Raw genomic sequence first — 15,712 nt, forward strand, 5'->3', positions numbered from 1 at the left:
CTCACAACTAACACTCACTAATCAGGCACCAATTACTAAACCCTGTGGCATACACTTTCTAAATACTTTTGTTCTCTTTCCTATACTTATAACCACTCTTTTAATAAAGGTGCTTATAATTTCTCACATAGATTGCCACATTAGCCTCCTCGAGACCAGCTCTTTTCCTCACATCGCTGTCCATTTTTCAGTGATCTTTGTAAATTTTGCTATTTGATGTGTGAGCTTGGATCCTGTTCATTATCTTTCAGGATGAACTTCAAAGTCTATCCCACACATCTGTCTTTGGCCACTTTCTCAGCCTTGCTGATGGCCAATTTCTTACCTCTCAGCTGTAAAACAACCAGACTTCCAGTTGGAGGGTGTACAGTTGTTTAGTAAATTTGCCTGAGTGTAAGAATTTCTTGGGGGCATTGTTCAATGTGTGGATTCTTGGCCTGGTCCCAAATGCATTGACTTGGAATCTCCAGAGGTGAGGTGGGGCTTTAGAATCCCTACTTCTTATTATGATGGGAACACTTCGTGAAATAATACCTTAATGTTTCTAGACAATCTTTTCACTTATGTTGCTTATTTATTCTGTAATGTCCTTTTCTCTTGTCCTTCAGATTTGTAGTTAATGTCACTTAATAGGCAATCTTCATTTTCATTTAGATGCCCTTTATTTCTGTGCTCCTGTACTACAAGGCTATCTCTGTCATAGAACCCAGTACATGGAAAAACAATATTTGACTGACGTTTCATATTATAGCTAGTCTAAGAACACATCAGTTATCTCAGTTTTCTTCGCAAAGAAGAGGAAAGTAGTAGGCATTGGACAAAATTTACTTTGATATGTAAAAATGAGTAAAAAGCTCAATATACTTTTGTTGTTTTAGATTTTTTCTGTTGCTTTACTACCAGAGATAGGCATGAAATAAACATTGTACAGCTACTTAAGTGCTATTACTATGATCCCTTTGGAATCATATTGTTGAAACATATATTTTGATATGTGAAAATATTATAATATATTGGTAAGGAGAAAATAGACTAAAGCAAGGATAATAAGGGCTCCAGGTGTAGTTAAAATATATACTCCACAAATATTTGATGTTTGAACAGTTTATTAGAGGTAGGCCTATTACATAAAATGTGGCAAAAATTTGTATTTAAACAACATTTAATTAGCTTAGAACTAAAATTATGTAAAATCTATGTTGCTTAGTTGTATAAAGTACTTCGTGCACAAAGGGTTAATTGTAGAAAATGTAGTAAGCCACAATGTTTTAACAAATAAGGACTAGGAAATCTTAAAACAGTTCATCATTTAACCAGGAAGGTTTGACATCTGACTTTTGATTTTTAAATATATGTTGCTTTTTCTGCAAGAGTGTCAAGTTCCAGATGATCTGAGGATAGTAAGCAGCTTCTCTCTCCTTTTCTGCTTCTATAAAGCTGGGACTGACTTCGACAAGATTCAGTTCCAGGAATGTTTTTGTTGTTGTTGTTTTGTTTTTGAACAACAGCTACAACAACTAAAAACCCTGAAAATACTTACTTGTCTTGGCCTATTTTAGAATCAGCACATAAATGGCAAGTAGTAATTATTGATCAATTAATTAGGTGGAACCTGAAGTCCTAAAACATCCTTTGTTTTTTCACTTTGGTGGGAATTACAGACTTACTATGTTTTATGATTAGCTTTAAAGAATTAGCATAAATATAGTTGATGTTAAAAGGATAATCAGAATCTATTTTAGGAAGTGTGATATGCTTTGTAGGTAAAAGAAAAAGGCAAAGAATTGGTAATTAAATTAAACTAGCCGAAGTTAAACTAATTTTGGATTAAAATAGATATCCAGATGCTACTTTTGCATAAAAACTAAATAAAATAATCATTTTCTTAAGGTTCCTTTTGTGTAAATAGACAAAAACTGGTTTTATCTTCTTGAGTTTTGTCTTTACATAATGTAAGCTCTTTGAGAACAATTCTCTGTCTGGTCAACCAATTCTTTTTATACTCAACATTGTTGATACATCTGTGTCCCTGAAGTTACTCTCTCGTGGTCCATGTGACCCTATTTCAAACTAACATTAGCTTCATTGCTCCTTCACAATTGTTTCTTTAGTAGTTAGGTAGTTAATGACCTTCAATGTAGGTGAACACTATAGGTTTCTTTACCCTCAACTTACACATGAAGTACTACATTACAATGTGAGAAATAAAGCAAGCCTCAGACTGAATTTTGAATCTCAACAAGCATTTAAAAAATATTTTTTAAAGTATTTTATTTATTTATTTTTAGAGAGAAGGGAAGGGAAGGAGAAGGAGAGGGAGAGAAACATCAATGTTTAGTTGCCTCTTGAGCACTCCCTACCAAGGACCTGGCCCACAACCCAGGCATGTGCCCTGACTGGGAATCAAACAGGCAACCCTTTGGTTAGTAGGCCCCCTCTCAATCCACTGATCTACACCAGCTAGGGCTCAGCAAGCATTTTTAACAAGCAGATATACTAACACAGGCATACCACCTGTCTATATTTTCGGTGAAGTCCAAGTCCCTCTCATTTTGGGTCCTCTGGTATGCAACTTGCATGGTAGGTTTACTCAAGGCAGATGCAATGATATTGTAGCAATCAGAACCAGTGAGCCTGCAAAATATTTCTAGCCAATCTATTGGACATTGGATACCAGTCATTTTGCACTGCAAAATAATTGATAGCATTCACTATGTCCATTTATAAATACCTTGGTGACTGAAGATAAAGATATTTGAAGCCAGGAGCAGCTACTTATTTTTATTTTTTGTTGTATCTTTTTCATTAACATTTAGTCCCCTTATACCCAACCTCACCCCCACAATCACCACATTGTTGTCCATGTCCATGAATCCTTTTCTTTTCAGCTCAATTCCTCCAACCTGATAACCTCCCTACAGCCTTAGCTGTCATCCTGCTCTCTGAGTTTGTCTCTATTTTCCTTGTTAGTTCATTGTTTTCATTAGATTCCACTTACGAGTGAAATCATACGGTATTTGTCTTTCTGTGACTGGCTTATTTCACTTAGCATAATGTTTTCCAGGTCCATCCATACTGACACAAAGGGTAAAATTTTCCTCTTTTTTATGACAGAGTAGTATTCCACTATTGAAATGTCCCGTAGTTGTGTTATCCACTCACTTACTGTTGGACACTTGGGCTGCTTCCCTCTTTTGACAACTGTAAATAATGCTGCCATGCTTATGAGAACGTAAGCACTCCTATGTTCTTTCAAATTCATGTTTCGGGTTTCTTTGGATATATTCCCAGAAGTAGGATCACTGGGTCAAAAGGCAGACCCATTTTCAAGTACAGTTGTCTCCATTTTCTTTATAAATTTTGGATATTAATCCCTTATCAGATGTCTCAGTGAATATTTTCTCCCATTCTGTGAGTTGTCTTTTTATTTTATTGATGTTTTCCTTTGCTGTGCAAAACCCCTTTAGTTTGATGTAGTCCCATTTGTTTTTCTTCTGTTTCCCTTGCCTGGAGAGATATCTGATAAAATATTGCTATGAGCAATATCTGAGATTTTGCTGCCCAGTTATCTTCTACAATTTTTATGGTTTCAGGTATAACATTTAAGTCTTTGGTCCATTTTGAATTTATTCTTGTGTGTGGTATACAAAGGTGGTCTGGTTTCATTTTTCAGCACACTTCTGTGCAATTTTCCCAACACCATTTATTGAATAAACTATCTTCAGCCCACTCTTTGTGCTTGTTTCCTCGGTCCAATATTAATTGATTGTAAAGGTGTGGATTTATTTCTGGGCTCACTGTTGTGTTCCATTGATCTATGTGTCTGTTTTTATGCCAGTACCATGCTGTCTTGATTACTATGGCCTTATAGTTTCATATTAGGTAGCATGATTTCTCCAACGTTGTTCTTCTTTCTCAGGATTGCAGTTGCTATGTGGAGCCTTTTGTGGTTCCATCTAAATTTTTGAAATATTTGTTGTAGTTCTGTGAAATACATCATTGGAATTGTGATAAGAATTATGTTGAGTCAATAAATTGCTTTGGGTAGTATGGACATTTTAATGATGTTAATCCTTCCTATCCATGAACACAGTATGAACTTCTACCTCTTTATATCTTCTTCAATTCTTTCTTCAGTGTCTTATAATTTTCCAAGTACAGGTATTTTACATGCTTGGTTAGGTATTCCTAGGTATCTCATTCTTTTTGAAGCGATTGTGAATGAGATTGTTTCCTTAATTTCCTTTTCAGTTAGTTCATTACTGGCATATAAAAATGCAACTGATTTCTGAATTTTATCTTGTATGCTACTATTTTGCTGAATTCATTTATCAGTTCTAATAGGGTTTTTTTTTGGACTAATTGGGGTTCTGTATGTACAGTGTCATGCCATCTGCAAATAAAGACAATTCTATTTCTTCTTTTCCAATTTGTATGCCTTTGTCTTCTTCTTGTTTAATTGCTGTGGCTAAGACTTTTAGTACTTTGCTGAATAAGAGAGGTGAATGCAGACATCCCTGTCGTGTTTCTGATCTTAAGGGGAACGCTTGTAGTTTTTGCCCATTGGGTATGATGCTGATAGTGAGTTTGTCATATATAGCCTTTATTATGTTTAGATATGTTCCCTCTATTTCCACTTTGCTGAGGGTTTTTTATCATAAATGGGTGCTGGGTTTTATTAAATCCTTTTTTTGCCTCTATTGTATGATCATGTGGTTTTTATCTTTCATTTTGTTTATGTGACAAATCACATTTATTGATTTGAAAATATTGCACCAAACTTGCATTCCCAGAGTAAATCCCACTTGATCATGGTGTGTGATCTTTTTGATGCATTGCTGTATTCAGTTTGCTAATATTTTGTTGAGAATTCTAGCATCTATATTCATCAGAGATATTGGCCTATAATTTCCTCTCTTTGTAGTATCTTTATCGGTTTTGGAATTAGAATAATACTTACTTCATAAAATGAGTTTGGGAGCCTTCCCTCCTCTTGAAGTTTTGAAATAGTTTGAGATGGAGAGGTGCTAGTTCTTCTCTGAATGTTTGGTAAAATTCACCTGTGAAGCCATTTGGTGCATGGCTTTTGTTTGTTGGGAGTTTTTGATTACTGCTTCAGTTTCTCTAGGTGTAGTCTATCTATTCAGATTCTCTGATTCTTCCTGATTTAGTTTTGGAAGATTGTGTGTTTCCAGGAATTCATCCATTTCATCCAGTTTGTCCAGTTTATTGGCATAGATTTGTTCATAATATTTTCTTACATTCCTTAGTATTTCTTTGGTGTGAGTTGTAATTTCTCCTCTTTCATTTCTGATTTTATTTATTTAGATCCTTTCTCTTTTTTCCTTGATGAATCTGGTTAAAGGTTTGTCAATCTTGTTTATCTTTTCAAAGAACCAAACTTTTTTTTGGCTGGACTGTATGAATTTCTAGGTTACCAACAGTCATTTGCCTAATCCTTCTAACATCAATTGATAAAACCTGACTGAATTAAAAATCTCATTAGGGCTTGCAAAGTAGTTTATTCTTGGGGAGGGGGGCAAAAGTAGGTTTACTGTGCTATTATTTTGAGTTAACCAAACTATTGTAATAATCATAACCTGCATGTACTTTTCCATATGAACAACTGTAGACCTACTTTTGCCCACCCCTGTATTTCTAATTCTATCATTTATTCCACAGTTATAAGCTGGCTTTCTTTTGCCAAGTAGAGTTTCTTCAGTTAGAGTTGTTTAATTACTCTAGATGATAGTTCCTTCTGGGAAGGTGGAATGAATGTTAACTCTTTCCTTTGCCTTTAAATTTGGAGGTAATTTACCAAGCAGATGTCAGTCTCTAGAACTCCATTTAAACCTGTACACCATGGCTGCTTTTTAATTCATTTTCTATTCTTTTTGTAATCCCCATTGTGCTTGTACCAAAATAGCTATCTGGGAAAAAATATTATGGTGTATTGTACTTCCTGTTTGTTTCATGTTGTTACGTAAAGTTCCCCTGGTATCAGAAAATGTGGTAATCACTGTTCTTACTCTATTCATATTTCCTTCTCAGGTGTACTTGATTCATTTACTGTAACCTTTTCCTAACAGGGTATTTCCATGATGTTCCACAATTTCTGTTGTGTTTTGATTATTTCATTTGTAACATTTATTTGGTACTGAATTGATTTTTATAAATTGGTCATGTTCCAGTGCTGATCTCCTCTTACTTTTTACTCTATCATTACTGACATTCTCCTTGGGTATCTAAATAGAACTCTCTTGTAGGTGGTCTCAGAAACAATTTATATGGCCAATATTTGTTAAAGGGTAAAAAATAAAGATCTAGCACAACAGGCAGGAAATTATCTCTTGAAAATTTTAGTTGGTTTCAAGACTGACTTGGATTTCACAATACCTGGACTTGTCATTATGAGGTCCCACTAGTTTATTTTCTGGTGCTGTGCTGAAAACTGAAATAAGTTGGTATGTGAGTTGGGCGAATGCAACACATGAAATAGAGTATGCTTTGAGAGACAAGGGCCCTTGTGAAAGAGAATTCTTTGCTTTCCATGTTGAAGCATTTTAAATATAAATTATAGGCCATATAACAAAACCTCCATGACAGCATGGACCAGTGCTGAATCCCAAGAATGAACCCTTACATGTAATAAAAACCAAAGAAATGTTTGTTAAATGAATTGATTTCAACTCACTCATTTTTATGGGAACTAAAGATTTTATAAAGCAGCACATATGAGAGAATAATTATCTTATTGAGATCTCTCTCTCACCTGAGATTGTATGTGCTCTTTTATAGGGCAGAGTATCAAAGTTCTTTTGACTTTCCTGAAGGTGTTTATGACATGAAAAGATGTTTCTTAACCTCCAGCATTAGTTTTTTACTGATATTATTACTAAATTTTAATAATAAAGCCACCACTTGAAGGAAACACTGTGATATCTACCATGCCTTGGGTTCTGCTTCCCATATTTACATATCTAAATACTCAGAAACATAATTTTTCATAATCACCTAGACATATTAAACCATGTATATCCACTAAAACTAGAGGAGACTGATGTATTAATCAAGAATGTTAATAAAATATATTTGCCAAAGGGGCAGGGCACTGTCTACGAGTCAACATGATTTATCTCTTTTTTTTTCTCCAGCAATATCTATAGAATGGTCTTCATGAGCAGGAGATTTGATGATTTGAATGACTTGTACCACCTTAGCTGGTACCTGATACTTCCAATTCATTATGGTTGTTTAACTGACAAATTCACACAAAGTTCTATGCTTCTCAGACTCTCTATTGGCCAGAGAATGCTAGAAACCCAGCACTGACATTAAGCTCTTCAAATCCCTCTTTCATACACAACAAGCAGACTATCCCTTTCTTGTATACATTCTTTTCTTTTGGGGGGTAGGTATTGGCAAAAGTTTTCAATTAGCAATAATTGTGCCTTAGATAAACCTCATTGGTTATAATACTGCCTCTGTGCAAAGCTATATATTCTTTTTTAAAAATGGTTACTGTCCATGCAATTGATTGGGTTTATGTTTCCAGCTATGACCATAATGTAATCACTTAATTCTATTATCTCTGAGCTTTTCCCTAGGTCACTTTATTTAAAATTTCATTCTCTACCAAAAAGCATCTGATCTTATCCTCTACTTTGTTTCTTCGAATACATATATATATATGTGTGTGTGTATATATAGTATATATGTATATATATATAGTATATATGTATATATAGGGGATGCTCCTTTATCTGAAGTTTGTCAAAAATACAGTAAAAATTAAAAAGTAATACAATGAATTCTTGAGTATCTCTTACTTAAATTTACAAGTTGTTTATTATTTGCCAAACTAGCTTTATCCTGTTTCTCTTTCTCCCTCATTCTCTCTCTTTCTGTCACCTTTTTAATACTATGGATCATAAAATTTTTTCAACATATAATAATTCATAAGCACTATTATCACTTTGATGTCAAATTGTCCCAAATTTGGCCAAAGAGAGCCCCTTCAGATCTGATCCTTCATGCTTTTAACATGATAATATTCATCCATTATGTTTTAATTACTCTTGATTCCATGTCTTTAATCTATAGATCTCCTACAATTTTGCTATATTGTACGGATATATGAGGTTTGTTCAGAAAGTATTCAGTCATGTAATATGAAAAATAGAGACATTTATTGAAGGAAGACACAAGATACAAGAAACATTGTAATGGGAAAACGATGCCTCAGTCCCCTTCAAAGTAGGCATCTTGGGACCTCACACAGTTCTCCCAATCACCATCAGCTGCCCCGTTGTATTTCTAATCTATGTTCTGAAATCTCTTCCCTTTCAAAGGTGATTTTAGTTTTGGGAAAAGCCAGAAGTCACAGGGTGCCAAATCTGGGCTGTAGGGGTGCTGAGTCACTTAGGGGATTTGATGTTTTGCCAAAAAAGCTCTGCATGAGACATGATGCATGAGCGGGCATATTGTTGTGATGAAGCTGTTAATCACCAGTTGCCCATAGCTGTGGCCTTCTGAATCATTGGAATAGTTTCCATGGAGGAATGTTCAAGCTTAATACAAAATTTGATGCAGATTCATTGGTCTATTTGCTCAGGCATTTTGAATCAGACAGCCACACAGTACAAATACTAACTCAATGGTGTCTATTGCCCCGGCTGACTAGTACAGTGAAGTCATCATTGTTCACACATGCATATACTGGGCTTCCAGGTTACATCAATGTCATGAAAACCATTCTTTTTATATTAACAATTGCTGGACTTTTTCTGGACAGACCTTGTAAATGTTTAGTAATTTTAAATAATTAATTACTTGATCTGTTCAATGTCATAAGGACAAGATTTAAACACACACACACACAATTTGGTATTTTATTCCATGATAAATTGTCTTTGTAAGAAAATTACTTTCTACTAAGTTTAAAGGCTGAAATAATGGACCTTAAATTGACATTTTCTTCTTGGTGTAAATTTATCTGCACCATTCTACTCAATACCTCTGTTTTTAGTGTCGACTATCTTATGACATTATTTCTTATGGATTTTAAAATGATATATGAATTTTAATATAGTTTCAGATTTCTGAATACAGCTAGAGATTTTTTAAAAATCAAAATACCACAGGGATTTTCAGATGAATGACCCAGTAATGTTCAGGAATATGAAATTAGAGGACTTCTTTAAAGATTTTTTCCTGGTGAAAGAATACTTTAAAGTGCATACAATGTTCAATTCGTGTCACTTTTTGATAGAATGAGTTGATACGTGTCACTCCTTAAGGAAATTATTACCTTTTTATGGTTCTTTCAATATATTTTTATATGTGTAAGTAATGTTTTCATTTTGAAGTGGAGAAAAATATTTTCTAGTACTGGGTTACATTTACAACATAGAGACTTTAAAGTCTTTCATCCTATAAAATACTTTTTATTTCATAAAGCAAGATTTAGCTAAAATGTGCACTGTTATTCTGAAGGTTTAATTTCTTAAGATAATTCAGGCAGTCACTTGGCCCAAAATTGCTTCTATGGGGAAAGAAGTTGTATTTCTTGTTCCAGCTCTTTCATTATCCAATTCTATTGTGTCACCTTAGGCAATTTATTTGACCTCTCTGGGTTTAATTTCTCCATACAAAAAGAGCATTTGACCAGATGATTTCTAAAATCATCTCTAATTCTAGATTTCTGTGAATCTTTGGTAACAGGTCTAAAATTTTAGTACCTGAAGAGAGTACTAAGAGAAGTAATTTTTTCACCTGCAAATTCACCTGTGAGAATCTTTTGCTTGAAACAGAGATAGGAGCAAGCAGCTGGAACACGAGATGGATATAATGTACTCCTGTTAGCTCTTTCCTTATTTAGCCTTTCTTACGTGTGTTTTACAAACACCAAGTATTGCATATGGACAACATGGTTGTGCTGAATAGTACATACTCTGTTATAAGGGTAAAGAAGAGGATGAATAGGAGATCAAACAATATTTCTTTTCTCCTTTCCAAATTTTTAAAATGAATTAATGCTAGTTTACACCACTCTGACACATGGAAACAATATTAAGACCAATATGTTAATTTGAGACACATTGCTGGCTCTGCACTTCTAAGCATCATCTCAGCAATCTTATCTCTCTACCCTAAAGTTTTACTGCATCCAATTATTTTCTGAGACATTGTATAGAATTTAATACATTCATGACAGTAGGCTATCTCTTTGGAGCAGAGGCTCATCTATCTTCACATAAATTACTGGAGAAAATTTATTCAATTCAAAGGAGCACCATTTCTTACAAACTTTCTGGAAAATATTCCTCAAAATGTTCTAAAGTAGACATCCATTTACTGCTGGCTTAATGATCAAAAGGATTTAGAGAGCACAAAGCATTTTGAGTTGACGTGATTTAAAATGCTTGTTCTGCCATATCCCTTATTCTTGAATGTGTTCACTCACTTGCTGAATTTATAGAACCAATTTGGGAGAAGAACAATGTTTCTGTCTTCCCTAAGAAATTCCTCTAATTCTTTATAGTGACAATCAAAAGGAAATCTGGGTTGTTCTTTGTGAGACGTTTCTTACAAACTCACCAGCAGTAAAAGTTTTGATTGTTCAGGTTTTAGCAAAATTCTCTTATTTGTTCTACCTTTAAAAGCATAGTTTAGAGAATGCTACAGTAGATTTTAAAAGAACAACAACAACAAAACCCAGATAACAACAGGTAGAGCGCCTATGGCATGAACTTTATAATCAGACAGATCTGGATTCAAAACTAGCTCAGAGTTTTGTTAGCTCTGTGTTTTGGAATGTTAGGCTTAAGAAATCTGGATCTCAGTTTTTGCTCCGTAAAATGACACCCAGTGTTTAGCACTATGAGTTCTAAATGAGATAACACAGGTAATACTGAGCATGGTCCTTGGAAACTATGAAATGCCCAGTACTTGCTAGCCATTATTAACTGGTTGCTAACCCTTTAATCTTATCTCTAAAAGTTGATAAGTATTTTTTAAAATGTGCCTAAGTAACATTGTCGCTCCTCAAAGAAATGATTCCTTATCATTAAATGCCCAGTCAGTGTTTACGTTCCCTCAGTAGATTTACTCATATTGGGACCTAAATGAGACCCACACATTAAATTTGGTGGACATTTTCCTTAGTGATTTTAATCTGTTGATTTCTGTTCCTCTTTTACCTTTTTTCCCCCCATGCTTTTCATTTGTTGAAGTCAAATAATTAGTTCTGTAGTATTTCTCACATCCTCATTTGCCAACTTACATCCACCATAGTGTTACTGAAAATGCTAACTTAAAAAAAAATCAGAATTTAAAATTTTAAACTAACTGAAATTGATAGTTACCTGGCCAGACTGGAAATTCTTTGAGGTTATTTTTTATGACTCTTTTGCATCCTTATGGAGCTCGATGATACAGTGCTAGGCAAGTAATAAATAATACTATTTGATCAATTAGTGAGAGTAATGGTCATGCATTTGACTGATATATGTTAACATTTATATTAGGGATGAAGCAAAAATCAGGAATTTAAGGATAGTGTTTGCTTTGCCATAATTTTGCTGTTTGACACTGAAGAAAAATCATTAAATATTTCTGAGCCTTGCTTTACCAGTCTGTAAAACAGGATGTTCTGCCTCATAGATTTGCCATGGGAATGAGAAAATGCATGAGTGGTAATATAAATGCTGGTTAAATAATGTGGTGTTTTCTTGAAAAAAACACACCAAAACTGATATTTAATTTTAACATCAGCATTTGAATAAAAAAGCTGAAAGGACTTGCAGATTGAAAAATCTTTGATAAAGGATGGAAAATGATTTTTCCTACTCAGTTTCCATATCTCCCTTGGCCGTTATCATGCAATTTTGCACACCATGTTATTGGGAATGAACTTTCTCCTGATTACTGTCATCAAGTGAAAATCCAGTTGAAATAATGCTTGTCTTTGGCTTACATGCCCAGAGCTCCTGATTACACCAGCCTTAGAGCTTCTCTGAAGGCAGTGAGGACTAATTTCTTATCCAAAGAAGGCAACTGAAGAATCATCAGCTACTGTTTAACCAGTGGCAAATTAAAGTGGAATATCCATAGAAATAAATATAAATGCATGTGGATTCAAATGGCATTCAAATGTGTTATTTTGATGAATACTGTATAAATTTGTAACAAGGGTCATTTGAAATAAAAACAATGTCCTAATTTCAGTTTCAACTAAGGTTCGACAAATACCTCATGTCTTGGCACTGAATATGTTTAGCAGTCTTTAAAGAACCAGATTTTACATTATATTTACAATGTATTTATGAAAATTTTGTCCCCAATTAAGGCATGTGTTGTTCTGGAAAAAGTACAGTGAATAGCCAGGAAATGGCATAGTCACAGAATTTCAGGAATGTGGGGACATTCAAGGCTGACTCTGCTTGTAGAGATGCTAAGTGGAGGGTTGCATCTCTCTCTTCTGTTTGGTTTAGATTAAAGGTCTTTTTAAAGAATAATGAGCCAAACCTGAATATACAAATGAGCCAGAGCAGTGGTTCTCATCCCAAGGAGACTACTTAAAAATACTTATACCCCGGGTTCACCCAAAATAAATTAAAAATCAGAATTTCTGAAGCGGTGGCCTAGGCCTTATTGCTATTAGGTAAAACTAGAATTGGCTCCTTTTAATTTTGCCCTCACTTAAAAATGGGAAGTTGGTGATAAAATTAATTTTGGAAAAGCATATACAGTTAGAAAGTTACAAAAGGTCAGGAAGGAAGTGAAATGAGGTAGCTGTTATATTTGCGTCCTTTGTGAGCACACTTACACCCCCTAGACTGAGCCATTGTTTAGGGTTACAGCAACTTACAGTTTTTTCAGGTACTTTTTTTTTTCTCATCTAGAGATTATGTCCTCTCCAAGATTAGTCAACTTTAAAGCCTCTATAGACAATTTAGATTTTCTAACAAGGCTTCTTTCTTGAGACCATTTTTTATGTGAAATATCTTAGGAAAGTCATTTATTTACTCAATCAAAAATTATTGATCAAACATTTTTATTCAAGGCTCACTATACTGGGTAGGCTTTAAGGTAAGAATAATCTGGTTTAAAATGTCAGTAAGTTTTTGACAGATTTTTTTCTCCTCAATAACTATTGAGGATGTTTTATGTGTAATCTGCTAGAAAGACAGTTTGAAAAATGCATATCCGACTTATTTCAAACTTCTCTAAAGTATTGTGGGTTTCTGGAAGTCAGAATATTTTTCCATTTATTCTACTGCTTTCATTAGTTTGACTGCCTAAGCCATTTATCCTGTTGCCAGAATTGAAGTGAGAGGATAAGCAGTTGATGAGGAAATATAATTTTTGAATTTGCAGATTTTGGTACATGTGAAGTTTTGAGAAGGCATGGAAATCAATATTCTATTAGTTTATTCTTTTGTGTTCTTAGATCACCATTAAGCTTCAATTACTCTGAAAACTTCTACAGCAATTACTTATTCATTTCTATTTAATTTACATTGTGTGCTGGAAAAACAAGAAAACATTATTTACTTATTTATTTTTAAGATTTTACTTATTTTAGATAGAAGGGAAGGTAGGGAGAGAGAGAGGGAGGTAAACATTGATATGGGAGAGAAACATCGATTGGTTGGTTGCATCAGTGGCTTCGGTTGCTTCTCATACGTGCCCCAACTGGGGACCAGGCCTGCAGCCCTGCCTGGGAATTGAACTTTTGATCTTTGGCTCTGCAGGACAACACTCAACCCACTGTGCCATGGCAGCCATGATGTGTTAACTAGGCTTATTTATTTACTTATTTTAAAAGATTTTATTCAGAGAAAATGTTTTAATAAAATAAAAAACATTTAATGATACTTTATTGATAGTTTAGACTTACAGTCTGTTGAAAGGATAATAGATAACTTTCCAAAGTCCTTCCAGACTTATATTCTGATAAACCTAAGAATAAAATTCCTCTTCGCTCCACCTTGAAGAGTTTATTTATTGATCTGCATAGCAGAGCTATTTGCACATTGTCTAACTATTAAAAATAGCTGTAAAAATGAAACATTTATTGACTGCTCTGGATTCAGTGAAATGGGGTCAGAAAATAGCTTTATTTTTCTTCTACTACATGTCACACCTGATTTTTTGGATTTTCCTTCCCCAGTATATTTGTTAGCATTTAAAACAGATCTTATAGTTTGTCAGTCATTAACAGGTGTTTAATGGTCCAATCTAAAGCAACATTTTAACCTTGCTTCCAGTGTAAAGTTTTTTGCCTTTAGGATCAGCCCTGACCCTGTTTTAGGGATCAGTGATGTGGGCAGCAGGGGGATGTGTTAACTTTTCTTTCTATCTCTTTATTTCAAATCTTCTTCCACTTTTCCACTCACTGTGCTTTGGCTCTTCTGGATTCAGGCAGGGAGTGTGATGAGCAGCTACGGGGTAAAAAGGGAGGCAGTAAAGGACAGCAGTTAAGAGCATGGATTTTGTAATTAGATACCTGGTGTTAGACCATCTACCACCCACTGGCTTTGTGACTTTGGTTATAACTCCATAATGTCTCAGTTTCCTCATTTATGATTTAATTTGAATAATCATTTCTGGTCCTGAGGCTTATATGAGCTAATTGATGTAAAGCATTTACTCAATACTTATTAGTTGTTCTGTATATTACTACTGAGCTCCCTATTACTGAGTATTGGTCTTTCTTCAAGGGCTGTGTTTTGGGTGCTGATTCCTCTAGATTTTGGCAGGCATCAGCTGTTAGTTCTCTTTTGTTGGAGGATTTTGTGGGTTCTTAGCCCTCTTCAGTCATCTCTGTAGTTTCTTGATGCTTGCAAAGCATTTCCATCACTGGCTGACACTTCCCAACATCCCTGTCCCAGCTCCTGCCCTGTCACTAGACTTGAGAGGCTGTCTTTCAGGTTAGGCAGATTGAACCTGGGAAAAATGCATTTGGATTCAGCTGAAGTTGCAAGTGCAGGCCACTCCTCTTGTTGGTCTCTCTCCTTTCACTGCCATTCTGGGCTGCCCCAGCCCGCTCCTGCCTACAGATCCCTTAGGGCCTCTAGTCTGGCTCCCCATCTGCATCTTCCTGCACGCCTCCAACACTTGGGGCAGGTGTTAGAGTGTCCCTAAATACTTTCATGAGTGTGGCTACACATTTTTTTTGCCACTCAGCAAAATTCCACCTGAGTGGTGAAAAGCCTCCTGCAGAAGACCTTAATCTCTCTGATTCTCTTAGGGCTCCTTTTACTTGCATTACTTGGGGCAGCACAGTACTCCCTGCTTCTGCACAGCAGGGTGAAGAGAGACACCGCACTGTCCCTTGAATTAATTTCAAAGACTCCTCTTCCATGAATCTCTAATACGCATCCTAAGTAGGCCACTGGCTGTGCTGATTGTGAGATCCTGTTGGCTTTGCACTGGGGAAGCCCTTTAGAAAGGAGGATATCCATCAGTTTTTCTTAGCTGTAACCAAAAATTGGAGTCAACAAAAAGCACCCTATTTCAGATCCTGCCATAAGTGGTAAGGTCATACTTAGTGCTATAATAAGGACTGAATGATGTGGCAAATTGAATTCCAACATATCTGTGTTCTGACTACCTGGGCCTGCGTCTATTGTGTAGTTTATATTAACACAGATGTAAATAACTGATTTCACTTGACAAAGTATCATTTTTATTATAGAACTTCTTG

General features: G+C 35.1%; 1 pseudogene; it reads right to left on the reverse strand.

Annotated features, from left to right (window-relative positions):
* Nucleotides 1-7,413: 7,413 nt before the first annotated feature.
* Nucleotides 7,414-7,496, reverse strand: LOC112307236 (U4 spliceosomal RNA; annotated as a pseudogene).
* Between the last annotated feature and the right edge of the window lie 8,216 nt (nt 7,497-15,712).

The sequence above is a fragment of the Desmodus rotundus genome, chromosome 1 (genome assembly GCF_022682495.2).
Source record: "Desmodus rotundus isolate HL8 chromosome 1, HLdesRot8A.1, whole genome shotgun sequence".
NCBI classification, from domain to species: Eukaryota; Metazoa; Chordata; class Mammalia; order Chiroptera; family Phyllostomidae; genus Desmodus; species Desmodus rotundus.